The 16561-nt window shown below is 38.0% G+C and overlaps 1 protein-coding gene across 23 annotated transcripts in view; it reads left to right on the top strand.

Annotated features, from left to right (window-relative positions):
• SOX5 (SRY-box transcription factor 5) overlaps window positions 1-16561 on the top strand; it is a 1017940-nt gene that overhangs the window by 320291 nt on the left and 681088 nt on the right. For 2 of the 23 annotated variants that reach the window (XM_045062622.1, XM_045062629.1), the window contains one exon: window positions 16429-16498. The exons of the other annotated variants lie outside the window; for them this stretch is intronic. The gene's annotated coding sequence lies outside the window, so the exon portion shown is untranslated. The remainder of the gene's footprint in view (window positions 1-16428; window positions 16499-16561) is intronic. 23 annotated transcript variants of the gene reach the window in all.

The following is a 16561-nucleotide window of genomic DNA, read 5'->3' as shown; positions in this document are numbered from 1 at the left end:
ATGCAGCAAATCAGAAAAATGAAGGGCCGTTGCAGGGGTGGCGATGAAAAAGCAAAACAAAATAAAATACAGAAAGTACGGCAGTCATAATAGATTGGTCCCATTTACTGTAATTCAGGATTTCTTATCCTCAGCAGTGTTGACTTTTTGGGAGGAGGATTTGGATAGGAGTGGGGGTGGGGGAAGGGTTGTCCTGTGCCTTTTTGGATGTTTAGCAGCAAACTTGGCTTCTGTCCCCTAGATGCTTGTTTTACCTTCTTTCCTTCCCTGTTGTCCCCACAGTTGTGACAAACAAAATTGTCTCCAGACAGTACCAGAGTTCCCTTGGGGGCAAAATTGACCCCTGTTGAGACCACTGATGTAGCCTTTAACAAGTGTAAAAATCTTCGAGGTCCATCAAAGCATACTTGTGATAGTCCTTGTTATAACTTGAAGCCATCAAAAAGTTTGTCTTTAGCTTGTTCTCTTTAATTTGACAGGTAAACGTGCTACATTTTAGAAAGCCCTATATTCTATAGACTGGAATTTTATTAAAAAAATTTTTTTTTCAACGTTTATTTATTTTTTTGGGACAGAGAGAGACAGAGCATGAACGGGGGAGGGGCAGAGAGAGAGGGAGACACAGAACCGGGAACAGGCTCCAGGCTCCCAGCCATCAGCCCAGAGCCTGACGCGGGGCTCGAACTCACGGAGCGCGAGATCGTGACCTGGCTGAAGTCGGACGCTTAACCGACTGCGCCACCCAGGCGCCCCCAGACTGGAATTTTAAAGTAAATTGATAGTGCTTGTGTGGTAAAGGTCAGTAATTTTAGAAATTTACATACAAGGAACCATTTTAAAGTCCTGTGACACGGAAAAATTATTGAAGATAATCATTTTGTAAAATATTTGCTTGCCTGATTATGCAGTCAAGTATTACAGGTCCTCTGGCATGGCCCTTTAAACTGATACTAAAATTATCTTCAGTTTCCTGAGCGCACATTATATAGGACAGTAAGCGGAAACAGCCGGAGCACAATAGGAAGTGTGGGGAAGTTGGCCTCAGATCCATGTTTGGATTTGTTGGACAGTCAAAACTGGAAATGAATAAAGATCCCTCGAAACAAAGAAAGTTCCTCTCAAGATTGTTCTTGATAGTTCAGATAGTAAGTTGTACCTTTCCTTTATTCATTTGGATATATTTTCCCAAATAAAAAGTGTGATGTGGCTCCAACCTTTGATCTGTTTAAAACTGAACATATTGGAAAAGATAACTTATATTCTTTCTAGGGATTTATTTTAAAAAATGTATCTGGTTATTGAATGCCAAATGTGTATATGCACCTTTCTTATACTGGCTATACATATCCAAATGGGATCAAATAGCATGATTGACAGAATCATCTATTGCAATAATATTTTGAATGTTTCAGATTCAGAAACCGTTACCAATTAGGTAGTCTCTTCAAGAAAACTCAAGTTTGGAAGGACCGCTTGTAGGAGAGTGGCTGTCTGTCTACAGCTGCCTCAGATTAAAGTTTGCTTATGCAATAGAATTTTAAACCTTAGATTTGCCTTGCCAGTTTGAATTTAATGTTTTTCCCTTTCCTGCATTTTCACTATTATTCTTTAACCTCTGAGTTCTGTAATTTGTACCTGTGTTTCCTTAACATAATTTTAGTCTATGGTGTTAACTTTTCTATGGTATACTTTTTGTATTTTAATTTTTCCTCATATCTTATCTTTATGATTGTATACATTCTTCCCTATTTTATCTTTTTTTTAATTTTTGCTTATATCTTCCTCGATATTATTCCTGTGTTTTTATGTATTTTCATTATAATTCACATATTGACTAGAATATTCTATAGAAATTTTTTATCCTTATCCCATTTTCTTTGCACTTATTTTAAATATTATTTATTTACTTATTTCTTTTGTATGACTATTATCTGTATTTTTCTATTGAGTTTCACATCTTTGCCTTTCATTAAAAGGCTAGATATATGAGGAACAGCTATAAAATCCATGTTCTGGGAAGAAGATTTTGAATATGTTACTCTTACAGTCCCCTAAAGCCTACTCTAAAATCTCAAGTGTCAAAAACTCAACTATCTACAGGAGCCAGACAGAACTGGTGAGGACTGGGATGAACCCAAGAGTATGTGTCTCTACCACATGGGCAGCTTCCATTTTGTACCAGTAGATTGCTGCCATGTGAAAGGCTGAGGCGTAGCATTGCCAGATCTTCCAGGTTTTCAAAAGGTGTCAGAAATATGGATTCTCTTGGTTTCTAAATACTGGAAAATACTTTTATAACATGTTAATACTATGTAGGTCAAACAGAATGCCAGACAGTGATATCCGGCTACTTTTCAAAGCTATTGCAGGAACAGTTAAAGGCAGGCTATATTGTTAGCCAATTCAATGATTTCTTAAATCAGGAGGTTGTTTCACTCTTATCCAGTCATTCTGAGAGTTAGAAATTAGCACTATTTAGCTTGTCTTTCTGTCTTAGGGTGCTTTTCTAGTAATAATCTTAATGATCAGGATTCTCTTCTCTTTTAGGAATAAATTTATTTTCTACCTTTTGGTCACTTGAATCCTGAAGAGATTAAGTATTAGTAGATTTCTCTCTGTGTTAAGAAATTGCCCTATACATTTACAGCTATCATGTGTGGTCTTGTCTTACTATTTTTTGTTATTTCTATTTTAATACTACCCATGGAAGTCTCGTTAAATATAAAGGGCATTTCTAGAATTATTCCCAAATTATCATAAAACAGACTGATTAGGAAACAATATTAAGAATTCTAGAGAATATTGTATAAATAGAATGTTGCATAAATAGAAAGATGAGAATTGTTGAATAAAGTGGAAATGAGGTAAGTCATTGCTATGTTTAGAGAAAATAATATAATCTTGCTTACAAAATATTATAGTAAGTAGAAAAAAATCATACAAGGTGAACGAAAGCAGGATGAAATTAACTGGAGTGATTTATAAAAAAGTCATTGTTTCTAAATGGATTTCCACATTTGTTCAGAAACGTTGAAGAGAATTATGAAGTTCCAAAGGAATTGGTAATCTTGTTATTGATTTCTAGATCCCAAATACCCAGCACTGTTCTAGAACAGTAGAGGATAGTGAAATTGAAAGCAAATTGATTTTTTTTAATACTTTGTCATATGCTGTATCATTCAACACTTAACACTATGGAGTAATCAGGAGAGTCATTATCCCTATAGAAGTTGAGACTAAGGAGAATGAACAATGTTACCAAAGACACATGGTTAGTTCTTAGATGTCAGAAATATAACTGTAGGCTCTTTCATTCCTGGTCTATCATGCCATTCTGCTGTTCTGCTATATTATCATTCATTGGTAAATAGATAGTCATGGCAATCATAAAATGTACTGGGGAATCCATTACTCTTGTGAGTTTACATGTGGATACACTAGGTAAGATTCTCAATAATTGACAATGGGTCTTTTTATTTTTTTTTTAATACAGGTTAGAACATACAAGAAACTAATGGTGAACCTCTAACCTGTATACTCCTTTTTGATTATACTGTATTTTCAGTTGGTTGAACTATATGATTTTTTTCTTAGACTTGAGTTTCTGGTTGAGCTTATTTAAATCCAAAGCTGTCATATTTTTTGTAAGTTTTTTAAATTTAATTTGAGAGAGAGATGGGGTGCCTGGGTGGCGCAGTCGGTTAAGCGTCCGACTTCAGCCAGGTCACGATCTAGCAGTCTGTGAGTTCGAGCCCCGCGTCAGGCTCTGGGCTGATGGCTCGGCGCCTGGAGCCTGTTTCCGATTCTGTGTCTCCCTCTCTCTCTGCCCCTCCCCCGTTCATGCTCTGTCTCTCTCTGTCCCAAAAATAAATAAAAACGCTGAAAAAAATTTTTTTTAAAAAATTTAATTTGAGAGAGAGAGCATGAGCAGGGAAGGGGGGAGGGTCAGAGAGAGAGAATCTCAAGCAGGCTCTGCACTGTCAGCGCAGAGACTGACATAGGGTTCGAACCCATGAACCACAAGGTCATGCATGACCTGAGCCGAAACCCAAGAGTCAGATGCTTAACTGAGCCACTCAGTATCCCCCATACCTTTCATATTACATAAGTGAGAAAGAAGGGAAGCAGTCACGAAACATACTCCTGTGCGATTTTCCTGTTTCAGCCATTTGCAGAGTTTCCACTGATTGTTCTAAACATGTGACCTGAAAACAGAGGAGTAAATTTTGTCACTCTGCTCTAAAAAGAAAATAATTCTAGTGTGGTCATTTTCAACTGAAATTTGAAGAGAGGGAACAGGGCCATCAGCCCTTCTAAATAATGGCTCTCTTCATCCTCCTGGTCCATCTCAAAGCAGGAGCTTCAACTCTTGTTCTCTTAATCCTGTTGAAGGCTTGTGCTTTAGATATGTGGAAAAGCTCTTGATTTGAATTCTGCAAAAATGCAGAATGCAAAATGAAGATGAGGTCCTTCTGTAGTCAGGTTTTGTTACTCAGTAGTTAGCTCAATTTTCAGTATAATTTTTTCGATTTACATCTTATCAGGAAGCAGGATAGAACAACAGGTCAACATCATGATTGTGTGCTTTTGCTATTGATTATATACTTACGTATACTTCTACGGAAGTTACCAGGAAACCTCTGAAAAATTGCAGAATGAGAGCTCTGTGTCAGAGTACAATTCCTGCCTTTTACTGAGACCTGAGACAGAGAACTGATCTAGGTGGATATATTACTTCTGGGCCAGTGTTGCTTTGTTTTCTTTTGTTTTTATCATTTCCAGTTTGAACCCTGATCATAAGAGTGAAAGTTCAGCCCAACAGTTTGTTCATTTTCATTCATTCTCTCCTGCACGCCCTCTCCTTCCTCTGCACCTCCCTCTCCCCAGCCGGTTGCACTTTTCCTGGAAGTAAACAGTAGATGTTACATATATTAACACTGTGCTCCATACAGTGCTTTTGGGTGTGCTCTCTGTGCAATTCCCTGGCAGTCGTAAATTAATTAAAAGTAGACAGGAACCACAGAAAAAGAAAGTTCTTTTTTTCTCCCCCCTCCCCCCTTTCTTTTTCTATGGGTAAATAGCTCGTTCCTTTGTTCCTGGGTGCACGATTTCATTTCTGCCATTATTGTCCTCATTGTTCTCTGAAACAGGAGGGGTCTGGGCCAGGAGCAGCAAGGTCTCAGCTAATGACGGGAAGTCTTTAAAGTTTGCGCTGCATTTCATCTTCTCTGTGGGAGTTTTAGGACGTATCCAGTGTTTGATCCCCACCGCGCAACTTTGCTTCTAGTTAATTAACAGATCCCCCATTACACACTCTCATCTAGAAGCACATGGGAGGCCTATTGGGAGGTAATTCAAGGCCAATCTGAGTGATGGCAAGAATTAGAGAAATCAGTTGTTTTAGGGCTAATGTTCAGGAAATAAAGATGTCCCATTTTAGAGATCTCATTTGAAATTTTTGATTTTTTTTTCTTTTCTATTTAAAAATAGAAGATAAGGGAATTATTTTGTCCACATAGTCTTACTGTGACTATTCAGGAGAGTTTGAACTTAGAACTCTTTATGACTGCATGGAAGAAAAAATAAAAATGAGAAAAAAAGCTAGACAGACAATAGTATGAGATGTTGCAAGGCTAACAAGAATTTTTTGTTGCTTTTTTATTAGCTGTCTTTTCCTGCCCAGCTGATTAGCCGGGTCCTAACTCCTAACTGTCCACAGCAACTTTTCCAGGACACATGAGGCAGAATAGCTGGCCGGAACATCTCAGTAGTGGCTCATTTTACAGTCAAGGCTAAATCATACTTCGTTCTCATGTTGCTGGTTTGTTTCCAAAGGTGTCAAAGTGATTTACAAATAATAAATAGTAGCTTCAGTATTAGGATCACCTCCCCTTCTAGCCTCTTTCCAGATGAATGTTGCAAAATAAAACAAAGATCCAAAGTTAGAAGTTGGCACATTGATGCCAGGATAGAGCCCTCATATTTCAGTGACTCTGCTATCCTGGATCCCAGGTAGTCCAGGTTTGGGTAGCATTTGAAAGGGAACGCCTTGTTTAATTTCTTACCCTTCTACAGTTTCCCCAGCCCTATGAGCAATGACCCCCTTTATCTAATGAATTAGGAGCTACTCCTGCCTTGCAATTCTCAGTTCGACACTTGGCAATGAGAATCAAACCGGGGCTATTTAGTGCAGCAGTAAATGGCCCGCCACATTAGCCCCCTGGCATGCTAAGCTATTAGGTTGTTTTACTGTTGTTAAAGTTACATTTGTTAGGTGGAGTTGCTGCCCTTCCATACAAACTCAGCAGTGCCTGATACTGGCGGAGGCGGCACGTGTACAAAACGTGTGCCATGCGGGACCCGAACGGCCAGGCAGTATGGCTGTGCTGCACATAAGAAGCATTCTTCTGTCTGAAAAAGCAGACACATGGATTATTATGATTCAAAACGAAGAAGAAAAGGAGACCACTGGACAATCATGATTTTTGCACTTTGCTGTGACTAAACTAATTACATGGGCTCGATTAACCATTAATTTATAGCAGTTTTTAAGTGAGCCACTAATTGTCATAGTGCCATGGAGAAGAAAGGCCAGGGATGAGAGGCACTAAATAAACTGGTGTGGCACTCCACAGACCAGCAGCCAGTGCTGCACACACACGCTGGAGCTGGGCAGAATCTTCAGGAACCAAAAGATGAGCATGGGAATGAAGGAGAGATATTCAGGGTGCTTCAGTGGTGGTGGGTGCATGCATGCGTGCGTACGTGCTTGTGTGTGTGTGTGTGTGTGTGTGTGTGTGTGTGGAGAGAGAGAGAGAGAGAGAGAGAGAGAGAGAGAGAGAGAGAATATTTCTGCAAAGAAAGGAAAATGCCAGTACTATATAGCTCCATGTAGCCAGCTTGCAGGGTTGAGTTGGCATTTGGTAACTTGGTAGCGGCTGCCAGTGTGTGTGTGGTGGGAGAAGAGGGAATAGACAACAAGAAAAACACATAGAGCTTAAAAAAAGATGTAAAATGATTCACTTCATGCCATATGGACAAAAATGTTGTCACAAAAATAAGGCCAAAAAATAGTGCCAGGTTAGACTTTTAGTTCAAAAACATATGTATAATCATCCCCATGAACATGAATTTTAATTAGTATTTTGATAGAGAGAAACCAGATATTTTTTTAACCTGCTCTGTTCTTGTTTTCTGTTCCTCTCCCAGTTTTAGCCTCCATTAAACATTCATATACTGTATGTTTTGTGTCTGTATGAAGAAAATGCCTTATCCCTGGATTGGTGGGAACGCAAACATCTTGGTTTTCTGTGGCATACAAAATATCTTCCCAGTGGAGCTCACAAGCAGAAACTTATCGCTGGGAAATCTAGAGCTCTCTCGGAGCCCTGGGCACACCAGGAAGGAAGGACGCCATATGCCTTTCCCCTTTGTCAATGGAGGCATCTGTACCCATTTGCTTCCCCAGATCGACTCTTCACACCCATCCACATCTCATCTCCCTGGGATGCCTTTTAAAAATGAAACAAGTTTAGTCTATATACATATTACTATGTGACAGGGCAGTTTTAGAGAAAAACGGGTAAGATTATCACCACAGCAACTTAAAAAAAATAGAACATATAACTTATTGGTAAATAAACTTAATGAATGCTCACATTTTACATATTAGTTTTCTTCCGTCTACTTCTCAAAAGGGTTTCAGATGACATCACTCATCAGAAGATACTGTGCTGAATCATCTTCCCTTACTAAAGCTCTTTCCCACCTTAAATAAGGTGCCTCAATTAATGCCCTGCATATGATAATGAGATGCTGATATAACAACATGCTTCTGTTAGCAATGAATTTGCTGCTTAGAGGGTCACCCACACCCGAGGGTGTTGGTTGTTTTTTTTTTTTTTTTTTTTTACCGTAAAAGAATACAGGGGAATCAGATATGTGATTTTAAAGTGATACAATTGAATAAAAAACCTTGTATTATAAATCAGTCAAGTCTTGGTGCAACAGTATTCACCTAGTTTGTATTCTTTATTAAAATCCCTGAACTTGCCTCTTAGTATTAGCTGTACTTCATTCTCTTCCAAGGGCAAGGATAAGACCAATGATAGTCTTAGGAAAGGTGAATTTTACCAAGCTCTTGGCGTCTCTCAGGAGTTTCTCAGACTTTTTTTTTGGCAAACACTAACACAGCCATTCCTTTTTTTTCTTTCTTCTTCCCTTTATCCCCTGAGGAAACTCTGGTCCCTTCAGCGAGAGTGTGAGGCCCCGTAGCCTGGTTGACTACACCCTCTTGGTGTTGGCAGTTCTCTCTGGGCTTGTTGTCTAGACCTCTACTCTTCCTCAGAGCCATTTGTCATCATTCCTGTGGCATTTATGACAACAGCAGAGAATGTGCCATTGGGCACTCAGTGATCTCAAGCCACAAATGGAGATCATATCTAACTGTTATTTTGGGACTGCTGCAAGGATGGCTTTCACATTATTAGGCTGCCTCACTTGGGGAAGAGTAGAAAACACTATTGCTAAATACACCTGCCTACTTTCAGAACTAACGCAGGTGTCTGTTTTCTGAAAACGATGTCCAAGCTTTTGTGTCAGATTGGATTCAGTAGATCTTTTAATTTATTCATTTAATTACTATTTTCAAGCCCTTAATATGAGTTCTAAATGTAAAGAAAGTTAAGAGTTGTTTCTTGCTAAAGAGATGCTTGTACATAGGCAAATGTTTCCCTGGCTCTTATGTTTTTAGGACTTCTAGTGGGTTTAGGTTAGTGTAAGGTCTCAAGAAAGTCTTCTGAGAGGAAGAAAAAACATTTTAAAGTTCTAAAATGTTAGAACTTTTCTCTTATAGATCTGTATTCAAGACTAGGAATACATTTGAGCCCTAGTGAAAACATCAAAAGTAATTCAGGCTTCCTGATCCTACTCCTTTTCCATATCAGAAATGTAGAGGTAACTGACAGCTGTAGACTATGCAGAGTAGACTCAGGCAGCCTCCTTTCCAGTGATATTCTGGGAATCCTATGAGGATTTGAAAAAAAAAAATACTCATGCAGGCTATTAATTATGAAATTATTTGCAATTTCAAAATACTGTAAAATAACCTAAATCTCCATCCATTGAATAAATGAAAGTGTGTCCATATAATGAAGTATGATGCAGCTGTAAAAAATAATGGAGCACTAATATGGAGACATTTCCAGGATACATTGTTAGTGAAAATTTTAAAAACTTAAGAGAGTATGTATAGACTCTTTACTTTTCTCTACTTTACTCATAGTATACAGTATGCTGTATATTGCACAAGAAAAGACAAATAAGAATGAATGGATATTTGCTTATTGTTACCCAAAATACAGGAGGGATAAGCTAGAATTAATAAAAATAATTACATATAACGTGTGGATGGGAATGAACAGAAGGGATGGGGATGGAAGTAAGTCCTCAGAGTTACCTTTATATATAGTTTTGACTTTTGGAAAATTCAAGTACCATATATGGGATGGGAATGGGAAAATATCTGTAATATTTGATACTAACATTGATGGAAAGCTGAATGATGATTATTGTTGGTACAAGGCAATGAAGGGAAATCATGAGATTGATACCTATTGCTTTGTATCTATTACTGGTACTCTCCCATTAAATTTATTTATTTCTTTTCTTTCCCACTAAATTTATTCCTTAATTATTATTTTCTTGCATTTCTCCACTACCAGTAATCGCTTCTTCCTCTCCCATGCTAGTAGTCCTTTTGACAAGAGAGGAAAATAAATGAAACTATTAATAGTTTTTTCATTTTGGCAATAATTTGAGCCAATGATGTGATTTTATATCGTGTATTCTCAGGAGAGGAGGATACAGAATCAGTGCATATTCTTTGCCAGTTTCTAAGTCTTTACAATTATTAAAAAACATACATTATAGGAAATATTACTTGCTTCCTGAGCCACATTGTTTTTTTTTTTCTTTTTATTTACTAGAAAATGCCAATATGTACCATTTTCTGCTAATACATAACTATCTCCCTGAAAGTGTAACATGCTTTTGGGGTTAACCTTCTGGAGGCAAGAGACTAGTCATTAGTAAAATTATTTTAAGAAAATGAAACATGAGTATGGAAAGGAAAAAGGAAACTAAGGCTCAATAATGGTTAATTACCCAGTGCCCCAAAATGTTAATATTTTATTTTTTTTTAAATATTTTTAATATTTTTTTTATCTTTGAGACAGACAGAGCATGAGCAGGGTAAGGACAGAGAGAGAGGGGGAGACACAGAATCTGAAGCAGGCTCCAGGCTCTGAGCTGTCAGCACAGGGCCCTGTGCGGGGCTCGAACTCATGGACTGCAAGATCATGACCTGAGCCGAAGTCGGACGCTTAACCGACTGAGCCACCCAGGCACCCCGACCCAAAATGTTAATATTTTAAACTTCTTCCTAACTTCTGCTCCGGATCACTGCTTCAGCATGGTCGTATACCTCTTTTATAAAACAAAGATGGGAGATGTACATTATTTAAAAATTGGTGTGTATTGGGCCTTCTTGAGGCAATTTTTTTTTTGTGGGGGGAGAACCCATGACTTTGATGATGGATAAAGTAACCTATGGGGTCATATTCTCATCTTTTGATCCTGATGTCGCTGTTCACCTGAGGGAAGCAAAGGAAGAAGGGCATGTGAATCATGAGGTTTACTTCTTTATTGGTGTGGAATTTGTATTCAGTTTAATAAAAATGTATTGGCACCTGTTTTGTGTCTAGCACTTGAGTAATTCCTTTTACTCAATGACCTTGTCCTTAAATAGGCAAAATTTCATAGAGTTTCACCAAGTTCAAGCAGTCTGAGAATTAAACATAGTGTATAGGTAGAAAGCCAGATGACTGTAGTGATGTATAGAGTGAGCACCCTGTGTGTTTCTAATGAGAATGAAAGGAATGTATGAAGCCTAAATATCCTCTGTTTAGTTTTAAGTCAGTGATCATGATATTAAAGAAAGTTGTATCGTTCCACATATCAGTGCTTTTCATCATGCAGTGACATAGTGAAAAAAAATAACCAAGTAGAGACGTCAGTTCCCCATATCAAAAGCTATGAAATATAAGTGCTCCCAGCCAAAGAAGGCAAGATCTGGAATTTTTTTTTAAATGTGGATATATAGAATAAATATGCAACCCTCCTGATAATGTTGGCTGATGAAATGAAATTCACCAACTGTAATTCTGGCACGGAGAGACACACATAGTGCCCGCATGCGCGCACGCGCGCGCACACACACACACACACACACACACACACAGACACGTGCACACACACGCGCACATATACACACATACCCTCAGCATATCCTTAATCATTTGCTATCTTATTTACATTTCATTTGCTAGAGTAAATTCTATCATTTGAACTTTAAAAAAATGTATTTCAATATTACTTAGGGAAAAATAGGAAATAATGTGATTGGCTTTCAAATAGCTTATTACCATTCATATACTCTCAAGATAAATTATATTAAAGGAAAAAAAAACCAGAAAGAAAGAAACCCTGTTTCAGCTTCCGAAACATTCTAAATGGAGACTTAGCTCTAAGTAATCAAAATTGCTTTAGTTGTGCAGAGCGGCATTAAAAGCCTTGTCCACTAATTGAGTGAAGCAGTGCTATGGAGCAGTCCTGTCCCCTCATTAGGTGAACTTGCAGGCACTGTTTGTCATACTGGGTTGCCAGCCTCAATCTAACAGTACTGCTGGCTCAAATTAGCGGTAATTCATTATGACACAGTATGTCCTTCTGTGAAACAACAATGTGAAGCCCATGGGACATCTGTCTGCCACTTGCACTTCCTTATCACATTCCTTCCCACTTCAGGGCAAGTGACCACCTTCGCCTGAGCCTTGTAACTTCTTTAGCTAACTGGTGATTGGAGATGCATTTTGAGTGAAGCATTGCATCCACCTCCCTTCCACAGATGTTGTAGAGTGGAAGAGGGTGGGTATCAATGGGCCCAGTCCTTCTGGAAAAAGATGACATGTTCTGAAGGAAGCAGAGTGCTCGTGTGTATATGTGTGAGTGCAAGGACTTCTTTTTGAATGCAAATACCTCCCTTGTTGTCAAATCATAGGGGATGTTAATAGAAAATATTGAGGTAAAATGTTCATAAATGTGATAGAATTCTGAAAAGAATGAAAAGTTTCTGACCATATACATTCGGCTATTCAACGACACATTTGGAGAGAAACTTCATGTTTATATGATGAGCACTGCTGTTCAAAATGCAACTTTTCTACTCTTATGAGCAGGTAGATTGCTATCACTAGGGAAGAGTTCTAGCAGTCATGCAATTGGATACTTCCTCTTGCCAACTCTAAATTTTGTGTTGTGTCAAATAGCTCATTGTGTTGATTCAGATAATTTCTTCTGTCTATGGAGGAACAACTAAATTCAGTTGCTAAAGAATCTCTAAACCATGTCCAGATACAGCTTTTCCTCTGAGATCCTTAACTTGACCATGGATGTAGAAAACTTTGCACATATTGACTGTTGACTCTACAGCGTTGGGTACTTATTAGTCAATGAGTGAGGTTCAGGGCTGTTGTGCCCCCACTGTTTTTCCAAGGCTGAGCCTAATCTCACTGTAGGACATCTACTCCAAGTAATATGGGCCTGGTGGGATTTTAACAGCATTAAAAGCCTGCCGCCTAACATACCATTTCTCATTTGAAATTCCACAATTAGACTCATTCCTTTGGATGATATTTAAAAAACATAAAACACAAACTTTTCTTGATATAATCTGATTGCTTAAGCTGGTTCATACATTACGATTAGTTACTAGTAATTATTTGTTTATCTACTATTTATTTCTGTAAACTCTATCCCTTCATAAAAAGCACTCTAACAAAATCCATCAGTTTAGAAATAGTACCCATTACCTCATTTTACAAAATTCTTACATTAAACATAGATACATGTTTTTAGATAGTAGTTCCTAATGAGTCTTGACTGAATTCCTGCTTTCTTCACCAAATCTGCTTCATCCCTATTCAGTCTTCACAGTTTCAGTGAATAGCAACTCCATCCTATTTGCTCATTCCAAACACCTAGGAGTCATCCTTGACTTCTAGCTTTCACTCACATCCATATCCAATTAATTCACTGGCAAATCCTTTCTGCAAAAATATACATTCTGAATTGACCACTACCATTCTGGCTCAAGATAACACAAACTGTTGCCTGGAATATTAAAATAGACTCTTCAGACCTACCTTCACTCTATTTATAACATAGCTTTGAAAATAAGTGGTGTCATTTTAGTTGTTAAAGGGTCTGGGGATTATTACTGGCATTTAGAGATGCAAAATGACCTACCATGGGTTTGATGGTCAGGACAAGGAGGAGTTACCCACAGAAAATTCCACTTTTGCTCAAACCCCTTCAATGGCTGCTAATTTTTCTGAGAATATAAGCCAGTAGTATTACAATGGCCTACAAGGCATTACACAATCCTTCCTTCTCCCTCCCTCACTTATCTGATCTCATTCCCTGTTAACTCTCATTCATTCACTGCATTACAGCCACTCTGAAAATACAGTCACGCTGGCATGCTATTCCCACCACCTGAAAAGTTCTTCCCCCAATATACTAGTCTTACTCCTTCACCTCCTTATTCAAATGTCTTCTTTCTCAGTTACCCAGTTGTAGAGTATCTTTTCAGATTCCTAACCACAAGCTATTTTGCCACTGAAATACTGATCACTATCCAACATATTTTGTTATATTCTGGTCTTTCTTCACTTACCAGACTATATCTTACAGTATCTTACATGAGAGATTTTTGTCTGTTGTTTTGTTTGCTGTTATTATCACGTAGCTTAGACTATCTGGTACATAGTAGGTGCTCAAAGAGTTATTGAATGAAAGAATTTAAACTCATAAAAACCTTAGGCAGTATTGCATTAAAGAAATGAAAATTTAAAAGCTGAGGGGCTAGTAGATTAGTCAAGATACACATAGCTTAGTAAAGAGAGGAGTTTTCACCTGTTCTCATGAATACATGTATTTATTCATCCACTAAGTATTAAACTCCAATTTAAATCAGGTACTCTTCTAGGTGCTAGAGGTAAAGCAATGGAGAAAATAGGTAAGGGCATGTAACAAAACTAGTTTTAGAGATGGTAAGTGCTATGCAGGAAATAAAAGGAAGAAGGGGGTACTGACAGGTGGCAGGGGGAGGCCTCCAATTATTGTATATTTCCCACTGTAACCTGACTAATTCATTTCTACACTAGTAATAATTATTTTGTTTGATATACAGTAAAACCTTGGTTTGTGAGCATAATTTGTTCTGGAAACATGCATGTAATCCAAAGCACTTGTACATCAAAGCAAATTTCCTCATAAGAAATGATGGAACCTCAGATGATTCATTCCACAACCAAAAAATATTCATATAAAATGATTACAATACTGTAATATGATACAGAGTAATAAAATAGAAAATATAAAGAAAAATAACTTAACCTGCACTTACCTCTGAAAACCTTGTGGGTGGTATAAGACAGACAAGAAAGAGGAGGGTTACTGTGTAGGATGACTTTCACTATCACTAATGGAATTACTGCTATCTATTGACTCAATGGAATCTTTTTCTGCATGGGGGCCATTGTGTACGCTCACACAGATGTTGATTACAGTATGGTATTAATGAACTCTTGTCATATACTGTATTTAATGAAGTTGGCAGTAAGGCAGCAGAGGAAAAGGTCTATACCTGCAGGCAGCCTGACCTAGAACGAAGCAAAGCATTCCTAAGCTTACTCTTGTGTGGAAAAGCAAAGGACTGTCCATAGGTGCTTTGAAGTGACAAAAAATTCACTAGTGAGAGTTGTGGGCACCTTCCAACGTTCTGAAAAATCACTGATTTCTGCCAAACACCATGGCCAGAGAAGGAGCATTTGAACATGGGAGATGATCACCTACAATCCCACAGTGAGAGAGAGGAAGAAAGAGAGAGGAACCATTGGCTTAGTGGCGATCATATGACATTTGGCATCATGTACTACGTGTGTTACAAGACACTTATCAAGTTAAAATATATTAGCAAACACTTGAAAAGAAAATAAAGTGGGGAATTGATATATAAACAGGTATATTTTGAAGAGGTCTATGTGGCCTGTTGGAAATAAAATGGATTATGATGCAGGCTGTCTTGGGTTCAAGGATCAGTTCTGCTCCATGCTGACCATGTAACCGTGGACACTTAAGCTCACCTCCGTATTCTCATTTGTTAAGTATTAAGAATGCACACTTCATAGGTGGCTGTGAAGTAAGAAAGTGGTATAGATAAGGTATCTAATAAATAATAAAAGAATAAATGGGTTTTTTTGTTTATTTTATTTATTTAATTTTTAAAGGTTATTTATTTATTTTGAGAGAGAGAGAGAGCGAACACACAAGCAGGGGGGCGGGGAGAGACAGAGAGAGAGAGAGAGAGAGAGAGAGAATATCCCAAGCAGGTTCTGCATTGCTAGTGCCAAAGCGGACATGGGGCTCAAACTCACTAACCGTGAAATCATAACCTGAGCCAAAATCGAGAGTTGGATGCTTAATTGACTGAGCCATCTACGTGCCCTGATACAAACGGTTTTTTGAAAGACTTTTGGCTACTGCACAGGAAATGGACCTGGATACGGTACCCCAGAGGGCATCAGGTTATTATGAGGTCACTAAGTACCAACTGAGAACCTTTATAAAAATCCTTCCCCCACTTAAATAGCAATATACAATTTGTATGAAATTTTTGTTATTGTATTTAATAACTTTATGCTATTATAAAAGTTAATTATTTGTGAAATGTTTAGAAAATGTAGATTAGCAAAAGATAAAAGTAAGAAATTCCTGTAATTCTAAAATTAGCATTGTCACGTTTTGGCTATCAGCACAGAGCCGAACACTGGGCTCTATCTCACAAAAGGCATAACCGACTAAGCCACCCAGGTGCTCCTGGGTTGAGTCTTGAGGGAGAGTAGATAAAGAAGAATTGCATAACATGGTCAAGTTGTCCCATGTGTAGAGCTTGGGACTGGAGCAAGGAGAACATCTAAGGAACATATAATGGTCCTGTAAGAGAAGAATAAGAATGTAGAGAAGGGCAATAGCTATTGAAATGGAGGGGAAAGGACAGATTTTGTAGATATTTAAGAGATGGGGTGAGCATGATTCCATGGCTAATTAGATGTGGAAGGTGAGGGGGAGGAATCTCCCTTCAGTCTTATAAGAACTTTTTAATTAAAGAGTTGTAATTTTATGTAAATCACCTCTTTAATATCTTCTGAGTTCAGATAAATTAAAAAAAATCTGAATTATAGCAAAGACTATTTCTATTTACATAGTAGATGGATGTAAGTAGGCAACTGTTGTTTCGTATTTCAGCATGCAGCACCACCCATGCAAGTCCTTTCCTTTGGGAGAACTGCTTCTTCATTCTCTGCCTGTGACGATGGTACGCAATAGAGTCCTATCCAATCATAGAACTTCATTCTGCTTGCCATTATGAGTGATTCAA

The sequence above is a fragment of the Felis catus genome, chromosome B4 (genome assembly GCF_018350175.1).
Source record: "Felis catus isolate Fca126 chromosome B4, F.catus_Fca126_mat1.0, whole genome shotgun sequence".
NCBI classification, from domain to species: domain Eukaryota; kingdom Metazoa; phylum Chordata; class Mammalia; order Carnivora; family Felidae; genus Felis; species Felis catus.
Note: the sequence above shows the minus strand (reverse complement) of the source record. Positions and strands in the feature narration are given on the sequence as shown.